Source organism: Ambystoma mexicanum, chromosome 11 (genome assembly GCF_040938575.1).
Source record: "Ambystoma mexicanum isolate Mex_15411 chromosome 11, UKY_AmexF1_1, whole genome shotgun sequence".
Lineage (NCBI taxonomy): Eukaryota > Metazoa > Chordata > Amphibia > Caudata > Ambystomatidae > Ambystoma > Ambystoma mexicanum.
This window is the reverse complement of record NC_090934.1, coordinates 793924563-793949556: the sequence shown is the minus strand read 5'-3', so window position 1 is coordinate 793949556 and position 24994 is coordinate 793924563.

Here is a 24994-nt window from a genome sequence, read left to right as displayed (position 1 = left end):
AGCTGCCAGTAGACCTTTTTTGTCTCCTATGGCCAACGTGTTTTCTCCTATCATTTTCTCTAATTTGTATATCCATTTCAAAGCCCCCGAAGTCAAACTAAGGAGCCTGCATTTTAAGTTATCCTTATCCATCTGAGGCCATAGACTATATTGTGGTCTTGTTCCCCCTTCTCTAGCAAGGGGAACTGTGTGAACCGCATCCCATAGTCATATCCCACTATATGTTTGCCTAATGCAGGGGTAATCGTTCCTAATCATCATCATGCTTTTAACAACATTAACCTACTCACATAAGGTGGAGATTCTCCTCTCTCAGTACATGATCGTCTTCGTGGAAGCTCAGGATATGGTATAGGATCTGCTGTTCTTTCCTTAGGGTGTTCCAGATCTGACCATCTTACCTCTTTATCCATCTGTAGACTTCCCAGGGGGACGCACGCACCTTCTCCCTCACAACCTGACTCTCTTTCCTCATCTGACATTGCTAGACCCCAACTAGCGTGACTATCATACTCCTCTTCTCTATCTAAATTTAGTCTGCTCAAAGACACTGCTCTGCGTTTATCACTAAACATGTTTTCCTCCTAATTTCGTGGTTGAGGTAGAAGGGATCGGCTACTAGTCCCTTGAGTTCCATACTCGCTATCATTTGTTCTTTAAGAAAGAGACTGGCATCCAGACCTCGCTGCCTTCTTTTCTGTTTTATCTCTTCGTCCCCTTCCTTTTGCTTTCTCGCATCACATTTTGCCCTTTCTTCTTCTTGTCTTCATTCTTCCCTTCTCACTTCCTGTTGTCGTTCTTCTTCTCTCTTTCTCTGTAACCTTTTGACCTTTGTTTTGTGTGCCTCTTCTTCTTCTTTCTTCCTTTCTCTCCTACCTCTTTTTTCTATATCTTTCTTCCTACTGCCGTACTTCCTTTGTTCCTCTACCCGCTTTTCGTCTTTCTCTTGGTCCTCTCTATATATCTGTTCCTGTCATTCCTTGTCCTTCTTTCCTTGCTCGTCTTTGTCTTCTCTCTGCCTAACCCCTTTGATACTTTTCCCATCTAACTTGAGTAGTATCTGTTCTCCCATCCATTCGTTCTGTATGAGCATTACCTCATCAGCCCTATACTTTTTTCCTTTTCATCCTTATCTCGTACATACTTACAAACTTCTTCCTTCCTTTAGCTCTAATCTGGACTGTCATCACTGCTGTAAGCAGAGGATTCATATGTTGTGTTACTATACCCTGCTGCTGCTTTTAATTCCTTAGAAGGAAAAACACCTATCTCTTCTATATCTACTCTCTTAATCTCAGACAAGGTAAGAGGAGCTGAGGGCTCAATGCTTTCCCCTTTATGCTGATTAAGCATCCACTCCTCTGGTGGCGGGTCCTCCTTCTTCTCTTGGTACATTATTCAACGTTCTAAAACTGGCAATCTTTTCTCTAATGTTTTCCCTGTGTACCCAGCGTGCACATATGTGGTCATATGTTGTACTACTGCCTTTGACAATGATCCCCCTTGTGGCCATGGCATGAACATTTTGTCAGCTGGGCCCTTTACCCATTCTGCTCTGTACTGTTTGAGCTTGGGTGTGCATGTCTTGGTGGTGTTTTGTAGAGGTGCATGAGAGGGGTGTCCTTCATAAAGACAAGTCACAATCGACTGTCCGTACATACCAGATCGTTAATAAAATGTCTATCTCAAGGCTAGTCAAACACCACTTTTAATCTCAAAACAACAAATATGAGCAAGCACCATCAATCGCAGCTCAATACTCTTTTGTTTCAACAACCTATCTGTCTTCTGATTGGCGCCAATCATTTATTACAACATCAAACAACGTTACTTCCAACCTTCACAGCTTATTACTTCTCAAATCTTCACACAACAAAAAATACTCAAAATAATAACACACTATACATTATTACCTCCTGTGTTCACCTTCCCTTCGTTTATAACTATTTATGTAAGAAGGGGTATACTTTCCATGCCTCCACTTATATTACCCTATACAGGGTTTAAGACGTCACCTTTCACAGTCCTGACTTCTGAAGTGCTGGCACGTGCAAGCAGTCCGTGTAACTATGCAGCACTTCCGCTACATGGCTGCCTGAGATTTCGGCATGGCTGGAGCTAGTAGGGGTAGGTCCTGGCAGGGTCCCCCGGCTCAGGAGCCCTTTCTGGAGACTGCCAGGGCTTGGCCCCAGTTAGCCCTTACCCACTTAAAGCCCTGATCCTCGTGATACGTACCTCTTTACCAGTGGAAGACTTCCCTGTCTATTCTTCATTGCAGGAGGGCATTAGTAGATCTGTTCACTCTCTGGTTCTTTGCCCGTCTCTATCAGCCTGTCTTCGGCTTCCGCTCTTGCTTCCATTCGGGCCATCATGAGAATATTCACTAGTGGGAGAGGCTCCCTTTTTCCTTTTTTTCAGCAAGTGGATGACAGGTACCCACCGTTTACCTGAAGGTGAATTAATTACTCAATTGTGAATTTGTGAAAATCACAGTGAGCTACCAGTTTGTGGAGCCATTTCAAAAAGGTATCTATCGATTTTCCTGGAGACTGCCATGCAGTGTTGAAGGTGTGTCTTTCATGATCAATGTTCCTTTGAGGGTTGAAGTACACTCTCAGAGTCCTCATTGTTGGCCTCAAGGCACTTTTCGAATCACTGCAGCCAGCGCTTCCATTGTGGGCCTATGCCTGCACGTCAAACATGTCGAACAGCGTGGGTGACAAATTGCAGCTGCTTTGGTTTGTTCAATAGTGGTGGTTTCAATGCCAGACATTGTGACAAACATTTTGAAATTGCTGTGAGTCACATTTTGAAAATGTCTGACTTGACTTACTTGCAGTAACAAGGAGTGAGGTGGTGGGCCTTCATAACCACACATAACTTTCCTCTGACTACTAGAAATCAACTGTCTTCTGTGTTTTTAGGACTGCTTCTTTGGATGAGCACACTTCTCAAAGTTATTAACTCCTTCTCATCCCACCATCATTGCGATTGTGGTGAACTGTGAAGTCAGGCCCCATGAGAAACTGTGAGTAATATATGACTGAGCTGGAGTAGGGTCTGACTCCCTTTATTGAATTACACACTTGAACTGCTGCATCCTTGCGGCCTCCCTTAGCGTATGCAAATCACTGCTTCTCTATATGCACAATCGCTGCCATGCTATGTTTGCAGCAGTTGCTCAATCTTAACCCTGACAGTGCCGGGTTGCACGAACATGACACACATTGAAATGAACAGAGAGCAACCACATTCCCCTGCACCTGTTGAACTGGCAAAGGGGGCTGCACAAGTTACAACAGGGTAAAAGCTGATGCTGTCATGTATTTTAAGTGTGATAGTAGAGGTTTGAATTGCTGCTGTCACTTACATTTCCATCCCCCAAACAGGGATAGAAATACATTTATTTTTTACATTTCGCAGTGACAGGTACTTTAAGGTCTTGTCACTGTTAAATTTGCTCCCAGCACCCTAAGAATTGCTGGGAGACAGCCATGAATTAATGCCCGGAGCTCACTACTGACACTAATGTGTACAAGGGGGCTGGACATCTGGTAACAAACTGGTCCTCATCTTCATTTTACACTCACACCTTAACAAAACTCTCCATATGCCCTTCTCTATCTGACCCCTGCCTCCTGCAGTTTAGTATCTCTTCCCCACCCCTCTTACTCTCAATGCTACCTCCCCACTTGCTAAACACAACATCAAAATTTCCAGTTTTTCTGCCTACCCAGCCAAGATAGCCCTGTCTGCTCTCAAGGCATCATGCATTGTACAGGCCTTCTTTGATATAAGGTTTGCTCTTGACTTCTTCTTCGACAATATCTACCCAGCTCACACATATAAACCACCTGGTCTTTGCCCTCATCCTTAACCATGCATTACCCACACATTCACCAGCTCTGGATAACTATCTGTCTTTGTCTACATGGCTGGTTACAGTTATGCTACTCAACAGTTTTAGCCTTTTAGGACAACTTCCTTTGCACTCTCTACTGCCTTAGATGCTACCACGTCCATCTACTATATAAACCTTTTCTAAAATCCTTTATCACACCCTCCCAAACTCGCAACTAGGCCGTGTTTCACCCAGACCCCAGTCCATCTCTTCTTCTCTCTCTCCCTACAACATCTCTGTTTACTTCACCTCCAGGTTTGCTAAAATCAGAGGCACCCTCCCAAGGAATTTGCAACTCCCACTTTTGCCTACCCTTAGATTCACATAAAATCTCTCTTCTCTCACCACTGGGTCCTTCTCTGCCTTTTCAAAATAACAACTGTACTGCCTAGCAAAAGAACCCCATTGTTGATACTAGCTACACTGACAATTGTAGGTATGTCTTCTTCTTCCACACTACTACAAGGTTCTGGAACCTGGGTGTGTTAATCACCTGAATCACCACCATTCGGAAGGAGGTCGATGAGCTATATCCATCTGGGATATACAAAATACTTCCACAGCAGCAACCCTGACCTATGTCTCCAAATATCACCATGATTGCCATCAGACAAAAGTCTCATTTCACCCCCATAGTATTTGTATTTTATTTGTCTTTTATTGAGCGCTTTAAACCAAAGCGCTGAACATACAAATGAAACACAGTACAATAAAAGTGAATAAACAATTGGGTCCAGAAGGCGATCGCTCAAGGGTGTTGAAGTAAGTGCGATTTTAGAGAACAACGGAAGAGAGAGTAGACAGTGATGGAACGAAGAGAAAGTGGGACGGCATTCCAGTGGAGGGGAGCAAGAAGTTCAAAAGATTGAAAATGAAACTGAGCACAGGGGGGACGAGGAACCAGACATCTAAACTGAGAGGAAGACCGAAGAGAGCGAGAGGGAATGTAGAAGAATATAAGTGCAGCTAGATAGCTAAGGGCAAGACTGTGGATAGATTTGAAGATAAGACAAAGAAGGTTACATTTAATTTGAGAGTGAAAGGGCAGCCAACCTAGTGCTGCAAGAGAAGAAGAAATAGAATCCTAAGAGGGGAGAAGACACACTAGACAAATAGTAGAATTAAAGACTGATCGTAGAGGAGCAAGACGAGAATTTGGAAGCCCAAGCATTGTGGTAGAACAAGAGAAGAGTCGGTAAAAGATCAGAGAGAAAATTAAAAGTTTGGATGCTTGAAAAGTGAGAAATGGGCAGGCTTTACGGATGTTGTGGAGATGAAAACCACAGGAACGAGATGGTAGAGAAATGTGATGGGAAAAGGAGAGATTTCAGTCAAAGTGGAGACCAAGATTGCGGGCTGTTGTTGAAATTGGGAGCTTTGACGGGGGAAAAGATACGAAGGGATGTAGAAGATGAAGAGGAAGAGTGTTTGCAGGGAAGAACAGTTGGTGGTGGTGAGTCGGGCACTCCTTGAATTTGCAAATCAATTATAATTAATTGTATCGATATAATTTTACTAGTTTGAGGTGCAAACCCACTGAAAAAGGTGCCTCCGTGATGTGGCACCTGAAAGAACCATAGAAAAAGAAAAGACCTTGGCCGTGTGGCCAGCAGTGCGGGCTGCACACCCTTATTCCACTGCACAGTGGCGTAGTTCAAAGATAATGGTAAAAAATAATCTTGAATTGATTCCTTCTTTCGAAAAGAGTTTTAATTATTCAGACTTCATTAGCTTTCTTTAAATCAAATCAAATTGTCGTGGCAGAATTCATCACATATGCGGCCTATGCATTTCGGGTCGAAACCCTTCCTCAGGGCCTGTGATTACACCTTTTCTTAAAGTATTCGGTCTCAACTGTCATAACATTGTCCACATTGCATTAAAAATCAACATTGCATTAAAAATCAAACCCACATATCATCAGTCACCAAACATTAATGAAACATTTACATATCAACATATTGAATGCACGCAAATCAACTTACATGTCTCGTAAATCCGCTACATTCTTCAAGACCTGATCGGTCTAACTGTGTGCCTGCCACTTTCACCTGCGGTTTTGTCCGCGCAAGACTAACGTGTGCAACTGCGGTCTCTGTAAAGAGATCGAACGCGTGTGAGTAAGTTTAAATCACTCTACGTGTCAAACTCTTTGTGTTTCTCTTTAATATCCACTTACTTGTAGTTAGAGTCGCAGTTATCTGCCGGAGCTGAGCGCATGCACGCGCTTCGACGGCAGTGTCTGTGAAAAAGTGTTGTGGCAGCAACCTGTTGCCTAGGCAACCATTGCTTTGTATAGAGCGGCCATTTTGGAATGGATCAAATGACTAGCTTTCCTCACGCTTGTTAAGCAACCATATTGGAACGGTGTAATGGTGAATGAAACCTTATGTATTAGTAAACGGAACTCCTTCCAATCCGTCAAAAGACGCTATGTGATGTTTAAGCACTTAATTACCACTAACTGCAAGTTGTAGCTAAAGATAAATGAAAAAATAATATAAAAAATTTAACAATAATAATAAAAAATAATAATAAAAAAGTGAAATAAATAATGAAAATAAAAATAAATATAAAACTCAAAAATAAATAAAAATGTGAAACTTGTTCCCGTACTGAATTCAATACTTATATGCCCAAATATTCACATTTTTGTGTTACTCAACAATAAGACACAGTTAGAATGGTTCATAAGAAACAACTCAGATCTAGCTCCTCGTTCATTCCATCTGGAGCAGTCAACCCCATCCTTTCTATCCATTGTGCCTCTTTCTGGGCTCTCAATTTCTTCATGTTTCTGTTTTGGCCTTTGGTTGGTATAACTTCCAAAACTGCAAATTTGAGTTGAGCGACAGTTTGTCCACTATCATGAAAATGTCTTTCTACTGATGATTTTCTGTTGTTGAGACGATACATGATTTATGTTGATTAATGCGAACCCGTACTTTGCGTGCGGTTTCTCCCACATAATACTGGGCACAAGGACACTTAATGGCATATATAACGTTCTCCGACAGGCATGTTGCATGATATTTCAACTTGATCTGCTCTCCTGTTCGAGGGTGGGATATGAATGGTCCTTTCATTATGTTGTTGCAGTTCCCACAACTCATGCAAGGGTATGTGCCCGTATGTTTATCTTGCGTTCGCTGTTTATCTCTTTGCTTCCCATTTGTGTCAACTAGCAAATTCCTTAGGTCACTGCTTTTTTGGTAGGCAAAAACGGGCGGGTTCTCAAACAACTCTTTGGTTCTATTGTCATTCTGCAACACACTCCATCTTCTCAAGATACTATCCTTAATTTGTCGGCTCTGTGTCGAGTACTTCGTGACAAATACCAAGTCTGGACTTTCCTGCTTCCATTTGGTAATTAACAATTGTGCACGGTCACGTATGTCTGTTTTTTCTCTTGCTCTTTGAAGGTCTTCGTCAGGATACCCTCTTTCCTTAAGTCTCTCATGTAACTTGTTTAGTTCCATATCACACTCCACAGGGTCACTTAGGATTCTTTTGATACGCAACATTTGCCCTAATGGTAAATTCCGCAGGATACTCGGTGGGTGAAAACTCATCCTGTGAAGCAAATTATTTCTATCTGTAGGTTTGGTGTATACCGTTGTGGAGATCTTCAAGTCTGTGACGATGATCTGTACATCCAGATAATGGACATTAGTATTGCCTATTTCCATTGTAAACTGCAAACGACTGTCAATGCTGTTTAAGAAGATTAGAAAGTTATCAAGCTCTTCTCTGCTCCCTGGCCATATTCCAAAGATGTCATCTATGTAGCAAACCCACTTCTTCAGTTGCTTACTCCATTGTGGATTGTTAATGATGTGAGTAGTTTCAAAGTCAAACATAAAGCTGTTTGCATACACTGGTGCCATGGTGGCTCCCATGGCCGTGCCAGAGAATTGATTGTAATATACTCCATTGTACTCAAAACATGAATGTGTGGAGATAAAGTCTAACAGCAACATTAGGAATTCTTTGTTCGCTCTTATTATTTCAGTTTGTAACAAAAGTTTTTCTACCAACCTTTGCCCCAGGTCATGTGCAATACTAGTGTAGAGGCTTGTCACATCTATAGTAAAAAGAATATCTTCAGATGTTAGCGTGATTTGATCCAAAATTTGTAAAAAATGCGAAGTGTCCTTTACATAGGTGGATGTACGTTGTATCAGTGGCTGGAGAAAATAGTCTATATATGTCCCTAGAGGTTGTAGCATGCCACCAGTGGCCGCTACAATAGGTCTTCCAGGGGGATTGTCGAGTCGCTTATCTATTTTAGGCAGGATATACAGATGTGGCATTTTAGGATAAGGTGTCCATAAATAATCTCTGGTAACCCTAGGTCTCCTGGGGGCAACCAGACGTGGTCTCCCTCTCACTGTGCTTAGAGAGGCATCAGCTTCACCTCACTGATGATCCCCAACAAGGGTGAAACACGTGTATGGGGTTGCTGGTGGTACTCTCGTTCAGATTGGAATTGCCATTGTATTTCGGTGCTGGACTGCCCCTGGGCAGGACAAAGACTGATATGCAAATGGATATTTCCCATCTGTGAAAGGCACAGTGAGTAAAAGCAGTGGCTGCGAACTCTCAAGTGGTTAATAACCACTGAACAGGTTATCATGTCTGTTCTTGCGAGAGAGGGGCGCCCGCTACCTTTGTTTAACATAAATAATCTCTGGTCTTGAGACTAATCCATTCATTTTCGACTGCTGTGTCCAATAGTTTTTCAAGATCTTCCTTAATGCTCTTTGTTGGGTCTTGCGTTAGCTCTCGATAAGTGGTCTGATCGGCTAATTGTCTAAGGCATTCTTGTTGATATTGTTCAGTGTTTTGTATAACTAGTGCTCTCCCTTTATCAGCAGGTCTAATGGTTATTTTTTCATCTAAAAAAGGGTTTTAATAAGAGACAGTTCTCCTCTACTTAAATTGTATCTTCTTGGTTGCTGAAACTGTATTTTTTTAAGAACAGTACCTCAGTCTTCCCTGCATTAAGAGTATGAATGTTGGAGGTCATCCAGGCTGTAACGCTCACCTGATTCTCGCAGAGGCGCCGGTCTTGACTGGGCGACTACCGTATCTTCAAAGGTGATGTGCAGCACCCGGTTGGCTCTTTGGGCTGGACCTCTGTGCCCTGTATGCCTGACGTGCAGAGAAGATGTCTGCAGATAGAAAATACGGGGTTAATGAACGGGTTATTGGGGTGTCCCTATCTCTTTCCTCTAATCCTCTCCTGTAGACCCCCACAGGTTAACGCTCTCACCTTAGGTAAGTGAATGCCGAGCTCTCCATCTGCCTCGGGGCAGGGTGCTGTAACCAGTTCCTTCACTGGATAGGTAGCGCAGGCCTCTTGACTTCAGAGGACTGCTGTCCGTCGTTTACTGCACGAACGGTAAGTTTCGAGTAACTCAAATGTCTTTAAAGTCTTTAATAATGATGTCTCTTGTTTTGCAGGGTTCCGGCGATGGCGGATGACGGGCTGAAGTGAGTTGAAGATGGAGCCCATGTGATGAATAGAAGCGCCTGGAAGCACGTAAGTAAGCGCTTGTTGCCAGCTTCACGATGCGCTCTAACTGTCTTTTATTTTGCAGGTACAAGTTCGGAGCGGCTGCAGGGTGCCGGGATACCCACTGGGTTAGATGTGGAAAGGAATAATGGCACGTGAGTATTAAAGTTCCCCAATGTCTTTAAACGCACCTTGTTTTGTCTTTCAGATGCGGGATGCAGCGCCGACGGCCTCCGGAGCGTGCGAAGAGTTGGTAAGCTTTTGTCTTTCAGATGCCGGAATGCAGTGTGAAGACCTCCGGAGCGCACGAAGAGTAGGTAAGCCTTTGCCTTTCAGATGCCGGAATGCAGTGTGAAGATCTCCGGAGCGCACGAAGAGTAGGTAAGCCTTTGCCTTTCAGATGCCGGAATGCTAACCTGTTCTTTCTTGTCTTTATAGGAGTTGCTGAAGACTGGATTCAGGATGGTAAGCCTTTTTCCTTAGGCCCAGGACCGGATGCAGAAGACACGATGAGCGTTCTGCTGCAGAGGGTGCAGAATAACGCAAAGCAAGATTCATCCACCAGGTGTGGTTTAAATAGCCTCCTGTAGTGCTTAGGTGTCTCCTTCCACAGCCACGCCTAAGTAAGAAAAGAGTTCCTGGTAAGAAAAGAGTTCCTGCCTTCCAGAAGAGTTCCAGTGTTCTGAAGCTAGGGAGTGGCTCCAGCCCCACCCAACAGGAAAAGTAGTTCCAAACAGAAGAGGATCAGAGACTCAACTGGCAGGCAAGTAAGCAGCATGGTCTGCTGCAGGTAAGTCCACCCAAGCATTATGAGCCCGGCGCTTCCAGCGCTGGGATTGGGCATATTTATGAGCCTGGTGCCACTGGCGCCAGGACTGGGTCCAAAAGGTCCCAATTGGGACTGGTTGGCACTCGGAACCTGGGTTATGGATCTGCTTCCAAGGGAGTTGGGAAAACCCTGACCTCTTGGAAGCAGAGACCATGACAGTACCCCCCCTCAAGGCCCCTCCCAAACCGGGCTTCTCCGGGGGTTTTGGCTTGTCAGGAAATGTTCGGTGAAATCTTTTGATTAGGCGAGGAGCGTGGACATATTCAGCAGGTTCCCAGGATCTCTCTTGGGGGCCGTAACCTTTCCAGTCAATTAGGTAGAATAGTTTAGATTTGGAGATCTTGGAGTCCAGAATGCTTTTGACTTCAAACTCGAGTTCTCCATCAACTAGGATAGGTTTTGGAGATTTGGTTAGTCGGGTTTGAGGTTGCACGGGTTTTAATAGAGAGACGTGGAAGACCGGATGTATCTTCATGTGCGGGGGCAAGTCCAACTTGACCGCTACTGGGTTTACTATGGTAGTGATGGAATAGGGACCAAGGTATCTTGGGTTGAATGTGCGTGGCCCTTTTAGAGATAGATATTTGGTGGATAACCAGACTTGATCCCCTACTTGGTAGTGAGGGGCTTCCTTCCGATGTTGATCTGCTCCTTTCTTGTATTGTTCTTTAGCCCTTTGAAGGTGAGAAACAGCTTCCTTAAAGGCTTGGGTGATTGTAGAATGCAGGTAGTCTACTGCTGGTGTTTCAAGATCTTGGAGGGGATCCAACTCCGAGGTTCGAGGGTGATTGCCGTACAAAAGAAAAAACGGGGTTTTCCCAGTTTCCGAATGGACAGAGTTATTGTAGGCATACTCGGCTATCCAAAGGATATCTTTCCAAGATTTTTCAGTTTGTTGCAGCATGCAGCGTAAATACTGTTCCAGAGTTTGATTGGTCCTCTCGGTTTGTCCGTCGGTCTGAGGGTGGTGACTGGTCGATAGTCTCACATCAATTTGAGCCGACCGACAGCAACTTCGCCAAAAATGAGAAATAAATTGACTACCTCGATCCGAAATTAGAACCGAAGGAAAACCGTGCAGTCGGACGATGTTTTCGAGAAATTCTCGGGCCAGAGTTGCTGCTGTTGGCAAGCCTTTGAGCGGAATGAAATGCGCCATCTTGGAGAATAAGTCCACGATTACTAGAATCGTATTGTATCCGGAGCATGGAGGTAGATCGGTGATGAAGTCCATAGAAAGCGTATGCCAAGGGCGAGGTGGGATGTCAATAGGGCGTAAGAGGCCTGCTGGTCTTTCCTTTTGACTCTTGTTTTGGGCGCATACTCCACAGGACATTATAAAGTCTCTGATATCTTTTTTCCAAGATGGCCACCAGAAGTAGCGCTTGATCTTTTCTGAGGTCTTGGCTATACCGGGATGACCTTCCATTAAAGAGTCGTGATAACAAGAGATTACTTTTTTCTGTAAATCTGTGCTGGGTAGGTATAATCGTTCTTGGAAATACAATAAGTTGTCCTTTACTGCAAAGTCCTTTCCCTGCAGATGCCAATTCTGTATGTCTGCTGGAGTTACAAGTTGCCTGGCTTTATCCTTAACTTCCTCTATGGATTCTGTGGCGATTACACCCAGAATTCTTTGTTCGGGAATGATTGGTACAGGTTTAGGGTTGATCAAGTGTTCTTCCACTCCCATCCGAGAAAGGGCATCGGCTTTACCATTCTTTGTACCAGGTCGATAGGTAATTATGAAGTCAAACTCGGCAAAGAATAATGCCCAACGGAGTTGTCTAGAGGATTGGGCTTTTGCGGTTTTCAAATATTGCAGGTTTCGGTGATCCGTAATCACAGTAACGGTGTGTCGGGCCCCCAGCAGATAATGCCGCCAAGCCTTAAAGGCAGACTTGATAGCCAGAAGTTCCTTGTCAGTAATCGTGTAATTGACTTCAGGAGGCGAGAATTTGCGGGACCAAAATGCCACGGGATGCAACTGATTGGTTACCGGGTCCTTTTGTGATAGAACTGCCCCCATGGCAAGGCTTGAAGCATCAGTTTCCACGATGTAGGGGAGTTCGGGGCGAGGGTGTTTTAGGATTGGTGCAGAGATAAATTTAGTCTTCAAATCCTGGAAAGCTTGTTCCGCCTCGGTAGACCATTCAAAACGTTTGTTTTTCTTTAACAAGGCAGTGATGGGCTGGACTATTCGAGAGAACTCGGGGATAAACCTGCGGTAAAAGTTAGCGAAGCCTAACATGCTTTGCACACCTTTTACGGAGGATGGTGATGGCCATTTGAGAACTGCATCGACCTTCTTTGAATCCATACGCACTCCGCCAGGTGATAATATGAATCCCAAGAATTCAACTTCAGTCACGTTGAAAACACATTTTTCCAACTTAGCGAAAAGTTTGTGTTGACGCAATCTTTCGAGGACCATTTTCACGTGTTTCCGATGTTCAGATTCCGATGAAGAATAAACAAGAATGTCGTCGATGTAAACAACAACACACACATCTATGAGCTCTCTGAGGACATCGTTCATAAAATATTGAAAGGCGGCTGGGGCATTGCAAAGTCCGAAGGGCATGACCTGATATTCAAATAGCCCATACTTGGTGCGGAAGGCCGTCTTCCATTCATCGCCCTCTTTTACTCGTACCAAGTGGTAAGCTCCTCTAAGATCCAGCTTTGTATATATGCATGCTTTTCTGACTTGGTCCAGGAGTTCAGGGATCAAAGGTAACAGATATCTATTCTTAACGGTGATCTGGTTCAGGGAGCGATAATCGATACAAGTTCTAAGGTCTCCTTCCTTTTTTGGAACGAAGAACAAAGCTGAAGAGGCAGGGGACTTGGAAGGACGAATAAACCCATTTGCCAGGTATTGATCCAGGTATTGTCGAAGGTGAAGGTTCTCAGGCTCGGTGAGGGCATACATTCTACTACAAGGAGGAGTAGATCCAGGTATCAGATCTATCTGGCAGTCATAAGACCTATGAGGAGGTAGAGAGTTAGCCTGCTCCTTCCGGAAAACATCTTGGTATTCTAGGTATTCGGGAGGTAACTGGGGAGTCTCTGAAGAAATTGCTGCCAGTGCAACACCAGGTGGAGGGTGACAAGTAGAGACACATTCTGGAAACTGGACCGTTCTTGCTCGCCAATCGATCAGAGGATTGTGTTTCTCTAACCAAGGTATTCCTAGAATAATCTGGAACTGAGGGGCCTTGATCACATCGAACACGATCTTCTCATGGTGTCCATCTTGACTTACTAGCGTCACCTCTTGAGTGGTATGCGTTACTGGCCCGGAGGCTATCTCCGTACCATCCACCGTAGTAATGACGTCCTTTACAGCCTTGGGACAAAGAGTTAGATTCATCCTCAAAACCATTTCATGATCCACATAATTGCCGATGGCACCGCTGTCGACGTAAGCTTCAATTGCATGTAATCGATCCGGATTATCAGGGCTAATGAGGACCATAGGTATCACGAAATGCGAGGTCACGGAACTGGTTTTCACGCTCGGCAAGAGGACCTCTATTCTTGTCGGGCGAGGTTGTTTCCCTGCTCAGAGTTTGTAACTGTGGTAACTGCAGCTCCTACTGCCTTCTTGGCAGGTTTCACCGGACAGTCTCGAAGAAAGTGCCCTGAGTTTCCGCAATATAGGCATAATTGCAACTGTTTTCTCCTTTCCCGCTCCCTTTGTGTTAGAGGACCTTTCAGACCCCCTATTTGCATGGGTTCCCCGGAGTCTACTCCTTTGGATGGAGTTGGCGGTTTGGAAAATACTCGAGCATCAAACTTGGAACGATCGGCCTTCCTGTTCTGCAGTCTGTGATCTATTTGAACGACCAAGTCTATATAATCCGAACAGTCTTGTGGGGGATTCACTACTTGGGCTAAAACGTCTTTGAGCTCTCCACGTAGACCTCTATAAAACAGCGTAATCCTTTTGTCCTCAGGCCATTGAGTTTCCACTATTAGTCTATTGAAAGATGCAATATAAGCCAAAAGGTCTTGATTACCCTGTCGCAACGAAAGAAGCTCATTGTCCAAGGCCTGCCCCTGTGCATGTCTTGCGAACAGTTTTTCCATACTAAGCTGAAAGGCTTGAAAATCATGGAGAACCGGATCATCTTGATTAACTAGAGGGATCGACCAGTCTGCCGCATTGCCACTAAGGTACGAAAGTACAAAAGCTACTTTTGCTTGATCAGTTGGAAAGGCTGCTGGCCGGCATAAGAAGTGCAACCGGCACTGATTGATAAATACCGCAAACCTCTTTGGGTCACCAGAAAATCGTTCGGGCGGAGCCAGAGGTACATTCCCAGGTAGGTTGATCTGCACTGGATTCATAGAGGATGTTGAAGGAAGATTTGCCCCTGATGCGGGTAGCGGGGTCTGTCCGGCTTGTGACTGTAGCAATTGTCTAGCAAGATCATCTGTTCTCTCCTTGGAAATAATTAGTTCCATTCTTAGAGCGTTCGTTTCCTGACGAGCTGCATGCACTTCTGCCCTTAGTTCCCCAAGTAACCGGGCTAGGTGGTCAGTATCCGAGGTTTCCATAGCGCCTGGGCGAGAGTTTTGCGGTAGGCTTTGCGTTCTGTAACGCTCACCTGATTCTCGCAGAGGCGCCGGTCTTGACTGGGCGACTACCGTATCTTCAAAGGTGATGTGCAGCACCCGGTTGGCTCTTTGGGCTGGACCTCTGTGCCCTGTATGCCTGACGTGCAGAGAAGATGTCTGCAGATAGAAAATACGGGGTTAATGAACGGGTTATTGGGGTGTCCCTATCTCTTTCCTCTTCTCCTCTCCTGTAGACCCCCACAGGTTAACGCTCTCACCTTAGGTAAGTGAATGCCGAGCTCTCCATCTGCCTCGGGGCAGGGTGCTGTAACCAGTTCCTTCACTGGATAGGTAGCGCAGGCCTCTTGACTTCAGAGGACTGCTGTCCGTCGTTTACTGCACGAACGGTAAGTTTCGAGTAACTCAAATGTCTTTAAAGTCTTTAATAATGATGTCTCTTGTTTTGCAGGGTTCCGGCGATGGCGGATGACGGGCTGAAGTGAGTTGAAGATGGAGCCCGTGTGATGAATAGAAGCGCCTGGAAGCACGTAAGTAAGCGCTTGTTGCCAGCTTCACGATGCGCTCTAACTGTCTTTTATTTTGCAGGTACAAGTTCGGAGCGGCTGCAGGGTGCCGGGATACCCACTGGGTTAGATGTGGAAAGGAGTAATGGCACGTGAGTATTAAAGTTCCCCAATGTCTTTAAACGCACCTTGTTTTGTCTTTCAGATGCGGGATGCAGCGCCGACGGCCTCTGGAGCGTGCGAAGAGTTGGTAAGCTTTTGTCTTTCAGATGCCGGAATGCAGTGTGAAGACCTCCGGAGCGCACGAAGAGTAGGTAAGCCTTTGCCTTTCAGATGCCGGAATGCAGTGTGAAGATCTCCGGAGCGCACGAAGAGTAGGTAAGCCTTTGCCTTTCAGATGCCGGAATGCTAACCTGTTCTTTCTTGTCTTTATAGGAGTTGCTGAAGACTGGATTCAGGATGGTAAGCCTTTTTCCTTAGGCCCAGGACCGGATGCAGAAGACACGATGAGCGTTCTGCTGCAGAGGGTGCAGAATAACGCAAAGCAAGATTCATCCACCAGGTGTGGTTTAAATAGCCTCCTGTAGTGCTTAGGTGTCTCCTTCCACAGCCACGCCTAAGTAAGAAAAGAGTTCCTGGTAAGAAAAGAGTTCCTGCCTTCCAGAAGAGTTCCAGTGTTCTGAAGCTAGGGAGTGGCTCCAGCCCCACCCAACAGGAAAAGTAGTTCCAAACAGAAGAGGATCAGAGACTCAACTGGCAGGCAAGTAAGCAGCATGGTCTGCTGCAGGTAAGTCCACCCAAGCATTATGAGCCCGGCGCTTCCAGCGCTGGGATTGGGCATATTTATGAGCCTGGTGCCACTGGCGCCAGGACTGGGTCCAAAAGGTCCCAATTGGGACTGGTTGGCACTCGGAACCTGGGTTATGGATCTGCTTCCAAGGGAGTTGGGAAAACCCTGACCTCTTGGAAGCAGAGACCATGACACAGGCTTTAATAGCAACAAGGCAGGCTGAAAGGGTGGGATGGATTTCTGGAGAAAAGGAAGAAAAGGATAGGAACAACTGAGTGTCATTGGTGGAGACGTGATGAGATAGACAGTCAGAGGATCAGCAGTGGGTTTCTTTAAGATAGGAATAATAAATGTGTGTTTAAAAGATGCAAGAAAAATGGAAGTAGAAAGACAGATGTTAAAGAAAGAGATGAGATAGGGTACGAGAAGAGGATATACCTTGGGGATTAATATAGAAGGAATTGGGTCAGTGGGCGAAGCAGTGGGTTGTGCTTTGGCTAGTAAAAGAAGGACATCAGCATTGGAAACTGGAGCAAAGTGGGAGAGGAAGGCATGAGGAATAGACATGGGAGGAGGTGATGCGTCGGATGGAAGAGAAGCTTTGATATCATGATGAAGAGAAAGAACTTTCAAAGAGATGAATTGAGCAAAATCAGAAGCAGATAGTGTAGAATTAAGAGAATGGCCAAGGATAGGAGGAGAAATAAGTTCTGCAAGGGATTGAAAGAGATGCCTAGGGTGAGTAGATTGAGTACGCAAGTGGTCAGAGAAGTAGATATGCTTAGCAGAAAATAGACATTTATCATAAAGAGCATGATAAGAAAAGTAGGAAGAATGATTAGGTGTTGATTTAGACTTGAGCCATCACCTTTCAAGTCGGCGGAGAAACCGATACATAGAACAAAGATGAGGAGATACCCCAGGTTGGGATGCTTTCTGGGTGGGGTGAAACAAGGACAGAGGATAGAGTTGGTCTAGGGAGAAGGAAATAGATGAAGAATTAACAGAGGCCCCCTCATCGGCATTGTCGGCAGAGAAGGAAAGAGAAGAGGGGAGAGTAGAAGTACTGGTAGAGTTAAAAAGTGTGGGTTTGAAGTTTTGTAGATCGCGCCGGAAGAATGTTTATGGTAGTGAGTGAGCAGGAGAACTTTGGGAGGTTGGGGGAAGTAGTGACACTGAAAGCAGGTCGTGATCCGAGAGATAGACAGGTAGCGCTCGCACCAGAGAGGCAGTGAAAGTTGAAATGAAAATAAAATCAAGAGAAGAGCCAGATTTGTGTGATGGAGGGGTCACAAGAGGCAGACGGAAGTGAGGATCAAGGACAGAGAGAAACCACTCTAACCACTCCTCTTCCATCTCTTTGAACTTAAACATCTACAGGCTCCCCACCCGTTGGCCCATGTCCCTTTTCTTGGACTACTGCTCTTTATTTTGTGCACATTCTCTCTGGATAAGCTCATCGTCTCCTTTGGTTTCTCCTAAAACTTTTCTTTCAGGTGACACTTCCTTCCTGCCCTTGCCACAGAAATATCCACACACATTTTGGACTGTCTGTCTGCTATTAGCCAATGGCATTTTAATTTCTCATGCTGAAGTCCTCCAATGCTGAAGCATTTGAAGCCCCACTCTGCCCCCCAGTCTCTATAGTGTTTCACCCTGACTTCATCACACATGCCCTTAAGGTCCACAACTCTGGCTCTTTAAAAGAAAACTCAAACTTCAATACTTCATACCATCCACTGCCACTACTTCAAGATGGGAACCTAATGCCCTACCTCACTAACACTATGGGCCTCATTCCGAGTATGGCGGTAGGGGATGCCGGTTCCGTTAACCCCCTACCGTCACATTCTGAGGTCCCTTAGTGGGTCCCACCAGGAATGGCTGGTCTAACCAGCCGTTCTTAGCCGGACGCATAAAGGGACCAGGGAGCAAATAACGGGCCCGCTGTTAGCAGGCCCGTTATTTGCTCCTTCCCCATTCCCATTGAGACCTATGGGGGTTTCAATGGGAATGGGGAATGGTTTTCTGAATGGGGACTTACTGGGTCCTCCAAGGTTGGAATGACCCGGTAAGTCCCCATTCAGGGAACCCGGACCCGGGTTTGGAGGCAGCCATGGTGATAATAGCACCATGGCTACCTCCAAACTCGGAACGACTCCCTATGTCATAACTCTCATTCTTCTCACTCAGCAGTCCCAATTTCTGTTGAAGCCTCCTCCTGGAGCTTCCCCGTTGATTCTTTACCTCCTGAAATAAAGTTATGAACTTTACAGATTGAACTCTCTATACCATCACCTTTCCTCCTTCACCTCTGCCCACCACTTTCATGTGGGTTGGCGCTCTTTATGCCATCAATCCCTCTGCAAATGTCTTATCTTAGTCTTCAAAGCAAAACATGGGCTCCAAATATGCCTACCTCGGTACTCAATACCCATCATGCTGCACCCTTTTCTCTATTTCCCAACTGACCCTTGCACTACATCTCATGTTGTTCGTTTTGAACAGTTTCTGTTTGAAACCTAAGAGAAGTAAAGAAAAAAAGCAAGCATGAACATTCAAAACCCTCACATAAAAATCATGTGAAATAGGTCAGTGGTTTAAAGTGAAAACCGAAGGAAGACATTGGCGGTCATTACAAGCCTTTTAGGACAACTTCCTTTACACTGTCTACTGCCTTAGATGCTACCACGTCCATCTACTATATAAACCTTTTCTAAAATCCTTTATCACACCCTCCCAAACTCGCAACTAGGCCGTGTTTCACCCAGACCCCAGTCCATCTCTTCTTCTCTCTCTCCCTACAACATCTCTGTTTACTTCACCTCCAGGTTTGCTAAAATCAGAGGCACCCTCCCAAGGAATTTGCAACTCCCACTTTTGCCTACCCTTAGATTCACATAAAATCTCTCTTCTCTCACCACTGGGTCCTTCTCTGCCTTTTCAAAATAACAACTGTACTGCCTAGCAAAAGAACCCCATTGTTGATACTAGCTACACTGACAATTGTAGGTATGTCTTCTTCTTCCACACTACTCCAAGGTTCTGGAACCTGGGTGTGTTAATCACCTGAATCACCACCATTCGGAAGGAGGTCGATGAGCTATATCCATCTGGGATATACAAAATACTTCCACAGCAGCAACCCTGACCTATGTCTCCAAATATCACCATGATTGCCATCAGACAAACGTCTCATCTCACCCCCTATAGTATTTGTATTTTATTTGTCTTTTATTGAGCGCTTTAAACCAAAGCGCTGAACATACAAATGAAACACAGTACAATAAAAGTGAATAAACAATTGGGTCCAGAAGGTGATCGCTCAAGGGTGTTGAAGTAAGTGCGATTTTAGAGAACAACGGAAGAGAGAGTAGACAGTGATGGAACGAAGAGAAAGTGGGACGGCATTCCAGTGGAGGGGAGCAAGAAGTTCAAAAGATTGAAAACGAAACTGAGCACAGGGGGGACGAGGAACCAGACATCTAAACTGAGAGGAAGACCGAAGAGAGCGAGAGGGAATGTAGAAGAATATAAGTGCAGCTAGATAGCTAAGGGAAAGACTGTGGATAGATTTGAAGATAAGACAAAGAGGGTTACATTTAATTTGAGAGTGAAAGGGCAGCCAACCTAGTGCTGCAAGAGAAGAAGAAATAGAATCCTAAGAGGGGAGAAGACACACTAGACAAATAGTAGAATTAAAGACTGATCGTAGAGGAGCAAGACGAGAATTTGGAAGCCCAAGCATAGTGGTAGAACAAGAGAAGAGTCGGTAAAAGATCAGAGAGAAAATTAAAAGTTTGGATGCTTGAAAAGTGAGAAATGGGCAGGCTTTATGGATGTTGTGGAGATGAAAACCACAGGAACGAGATGGTAGAGAAATGTGATGGGAAAAGGAGAGATTTCAGTCAAAGTGGAGACCAAGATTGCGGGCTGTTGTTGAAATTGGGAGCTTTGACGGGGGAAAAGATACGAAGGGATGTAGAAGATGAAGAGGAAGAGTGTTTGCAGGGAAGAACAGTTGGTGGTGGTGAGTCGGGCACTCCTTGAATTTGCAAATCAATTATAATTAATTGTATCGATATAATTTTACTAGTTTGGGGTGCAAACCCACTGAAAAAGGTGCCTCCGTGATGTGGCACCTGAAAGAACCATAGAAAAAGAAAAGACCTTGGCCGTGTGGCCAGCAGTGCGGGCTGCACACCCTTATTCCACTGCACAGTGGCGTAGTTCAAAGATAATGGTAAAAAATATTCTTGAATTGATTCCTTCTTTCGAAAAGAGTTTTAATTAATCAGACTTCATTAGCTTTCTTTAAATCAAATCAAATTGTCGTGGCAGAATTCATCACATATGCGGCCTATGCATTTCGGGTCGAAACCCTTCCTCAGGGCCTGTGATTACACCTTTTCTTAAAGTATTCGGTCTCAACTGTCATAACATTGTCCACATTGCATTAAAAATCAACATTGCATTAAAAATCAAACCCACATATCAACAGTCACCAAACATTAATGAAACATTTACATATCAACATATTGAATGCACGCAAATCAACTTACATATCTCGTAAATCCGCTACATTCTTCAAGACCTGATCGGTCTAACTGTGTGCCTGCCACTTTCACCTGCGGTTTTGTCCGCGTGAGACTAACGTGTGCAACTGCGGTCTCTGTAAAGAGATCGAACGCGTGTGAGTAAGTTTAAATCACTCTACGTGTCAAACTCTTTGTGTTTCTGTTTAATATCCACTTACTTGTAGTTAGAGTCGCAGTTATCTGCCGGAGCTGAGCGCATGCACGCGCTTCGACGGCAGTGTCTGTGAAAAAGTGTTGTGGCAGCAACCTGTTGCCTAGGCAACCATTGCTTTGTATAGAGCGGCCATTTTGGAATGGATCAAATGACTAGCTTTCCTCACGCTTGTTAAGCAACCATATTGGAACGGGGTAATGGTGAATGAAACCTTATGTATTAGTAAACGGAACTCCTTCCAATCCGTCAAAAGACGCTATGTGATGTTTAAGCACATAATTACCACTAACTGCAAGTTGTAGCTAAAGATAAATGAAAAAATAATATAAAAAATTTAACAATAATAATAAAAAATAATAATAAAAAAGTGAAATAAATAATGAAAATAAAAATAAATATAAAACTCAAAAATAAATAAAAATGTGAAACTTGTTCCCCTACTGAATTCAATACTTATATGCCCAAATATTCACATTTTTGAGTTACTCAACAATAAGACACAGTTAGAGTGGTTCATAAGAAACAACTCAGATCTAGCTCCTCGTTCATTCCATCTGGAGCAATCAACCCCATCCTTTCTATCCATTGTGCCTCTTTCTGGGCTCTCAATTTCTTCATGTTTCTGTTTTGGCCTTTGGTTGGTATAACTTCCAAAACTGCAAATTTGAGTTGAGCGACAGTTTGTCCACTATCATGAAAATGTCTTGCTACTGATGATGTTCTGTTGTTGAGACGATACATGATTTATGTTGATTAATGCGAACCCGTACTTGCGTGCGGTTTCTCCCACATAATACTGGGCACAAGGACACTTAATGGCATATATAACGTTCTCCGACAGGCATGTTGCATGATATTTCAACTTGATCTGCTCTCCTGTTCGAGGGTGGGATATGAATGGTCCTTTCATTATGTTGTTGCAGTTCCCACAACTCATGCAAGGGTATGCGCCCGGGTGTTTATCTTGCATTCGCTGTTTATCTCTTTGCTTCCCATTTGTGTCAACTAGCAAATTCCTTAGGTCACTGCTTTTTTGGTAGGCAAAAACGGGCGGGTTCTCAAACAACTCTTTGGTTCTATTGTCATTCTGCAACACACTCCATCTTCTCAAGATACTATCCTTAATTTGTCGGCTCTGTGTCGAGTACTTCGTGACAAATACCAAGTCTGGACTTTCCTGCTTCCGTTTGGTAATTAACAATTGTGCACGGTCACGTATGTCTGTTTTTTCTCTTGCTCTTTGAAGGTCTTCGTCAGGATACCCTCTTTCCTTAAGTCTCTCATGTAACTTGTTTAGTTCCATATCACACTCCACAGGGTCACTTAGGATTCTTTTGATACGCAACATTTGCCCTAATGGTAAATTCCGCAGGATACTCGGTGGGTGAAAACTCATCCTGTGAAGCAAATTATTTCTATCTGTAGGTTTGGTGTATACCGTTGTGGAGATCTTCAAGTCTGTGACAATGATCTGTACATCCAGATAATGGACATTAGTATTGCCTATTTCCATTGTAAACTGCAAACGACTGTCAATGCTGTTTAAGAAGATTAGAAAGTTATCAAGCTCTTCTCTGCTCCCTGGCCATATTCCAAAGATGCCATCTATGTAGCAAACCCACTTCTTCAGTTGCTTACTCCATTGTGGATTGTTAATGATGTGAGTAGTTTCAAAGTCAAACATAAAGCTGTTTGCATACACTGGTGCCATGGTGGCTCCCATGGCCGTGCCAGAGAATTGATTGTAATATACTCCATTGTACTCAAAACATGAATGTGTGGAGATAAAGCCTAACAGCAACATTAGGAATTCTTTGTTCGCTCTTATTATTTCAGTTTGTAACAAAAGTTTTTCTACCAACCTTTGCCCCAGGTCATGTGCAATACTAGTGTAGAGGCTTGTCACATCTATAGTAAAAAGAATATCTTCAGATGTTAGCGTGATTTGATCCAAAATTTGTAAAAAATGCGAAGTGTCCTTTACATAGGTGGATATACGTTGTATCAGTGGCTGGAGAAAATAGTCTATATATGTCCCTAGAGGTTGTAGCATGCCACCAGTGGCCGCTACAATAGGTCTTCCAGGGGGATTGTCGAGTCGCTTATGTATTTTAGGCAGGATATACAGATGTGGCATTTTAGGATAAGGTGTCCATAAATAATCTCTGGTCTTGAGACTAATCCATTAATTTTCGACTGCTGTGTCCAATAGTTTTTCAAGATCTTCCTTAATGCTCTTTGTTGGGTCTTGCGTTAGCTCTCGATAAGTGGTCTGATCGGCTAATTGTCTAAGGCATTCCATTCTTGTTGATATTGTTCAGTGTTTTGTATAACTAGTGCTCTCCCTTTATCAGCAGGTCTAATGGTTATTTTTTCATCTAAAAAAGGGTTTTAATAAGAGACAGTTCTCCTTAACTTAAATTGTAACTTCTTGGTTGCTGAAACTGTATTTTTTTAAGAACAGTACCTCAGTCTTCCCTGCATTAAGAGTATGAATGTTGGAGGACATCCAGGCTTTAATAGCAACAAGGCAGGCTGAAAGGGTGGGATGGATTTCTGGAGAAAAGGAAGAAAAGGATAGGAACAACTGAGTGTCATTGGTGGAGACGTGATGAGATAGACAGTCAGAGGATCAGCAGTGGGTTTCTTTAAGATAGGAATAATAGATGTGTGTTTAAAAGATGCAAGAAAAATGGAAGTAGAAAGACAGATGTTAAAGAAAGAGATGAGATAGGGTACGAGACGAGGATATACCTTGGGGATTAATGTAGAAGGAATTGGGTCAGTGGGCGAAGCAGTGGGTTGTGCTTTGGCTAGTAAAAGAAGGACATCAGCATTGGAAACTGGAGCAAAGTGGGAGAGGAAGGCATGAGGAATAGACATGGGAGGAGGTGATGCGTCGGATGGAAGAGAAGCTTTGATATCATGATGAAGAGAAAGAACTTTCAAAGAGATGAATTGAGCAAAATCAGAAGCAGATAGTGTAGAATTAAGAGAATGGCCAAGGATAGGAGGAGAAATAAGTTGTGCAAGGGATTGAAAGAGACGCCTAGGGTGAGTAGATTGAGTATGCAAGTGGTCAGAGAAGTAGATATCCTTAGCAGAAAATAGAAATTTATCATAAAGAGCATGATAAGAAAAGTAGGAAGAATGATTAGGTGTTGATTTAGACTTGAGCCATCACCTTTCAAGTCGGCGGAGAAACCGATACATAGAACAAAGATGAGGAGATACCCCAGGTTGGGATGATTTCTGGGTGGGGTGAAACAAGGACAGAGGATAGAGTTGGTCTAGGGAGAAGGTAATAGATGAAGAATTAACAGAGGCCCCCTCATCGGCATTGTCGGCAGAGAAGGAAAGAGAAGAGGGGAGAGTAGAAGTACTGCTAGAGTTAAAAAGTGTGGGTTTGAAGTTTTGTAGATCGCGCCGGAAGAATGTTTATGGTAGTGAGTGAGCAGGAGAACTTTGGGAGGTTGGGGGAAGTAGTGACACTGAAAGCAGGTAGTGATCCGAGAGATTGACAGGTAGCGCTCGCACCAGAGAGGCAGTGAAAGTTGAAATGAAAATAAAATCAAGAGAAGAGCCAGATTTGTGTGATGGAGGGGTCACAAGAGGCAGGCGGAAGTGAAGATCAAGGACAGAGAGAAACCACTCTAACCACTCCTCTTCCATCTCTTTGAACTTAAACATCTACAGGCTCCCCACCCGTTGGCCCATGTCCCTTTTCTTGGACTACTGCTCTTTATTTTGTGCACATTCTCTCTGGATAAGCTCATCGTCTCCTTTGGTTTCTCCTACAACTTTTCATTCAGGTGACACTTCCTTCCTGCCCTTGTCACAGAAATATCCACACACATTTTGGACTGTCTGTCTGCTATTAGCCAATGGCATTTTAATTTCCCATGCTGAAGTCCTCCAATGCTGAAGCATTTGAAGCCCCACTCTGCCCCCCAGTCTCTATAGTGTTTCACCCTGACTTCATCACACATGCCCTTAAGGTCCACAACTCTGGCTCTTTAAAAGAAAACTCAAACTTCAATACTTCATACCATCCACTGCCACTACTTCAAGATGGGAACCTAATGCCCTACCTCACTAACACTATGGGCCTCAT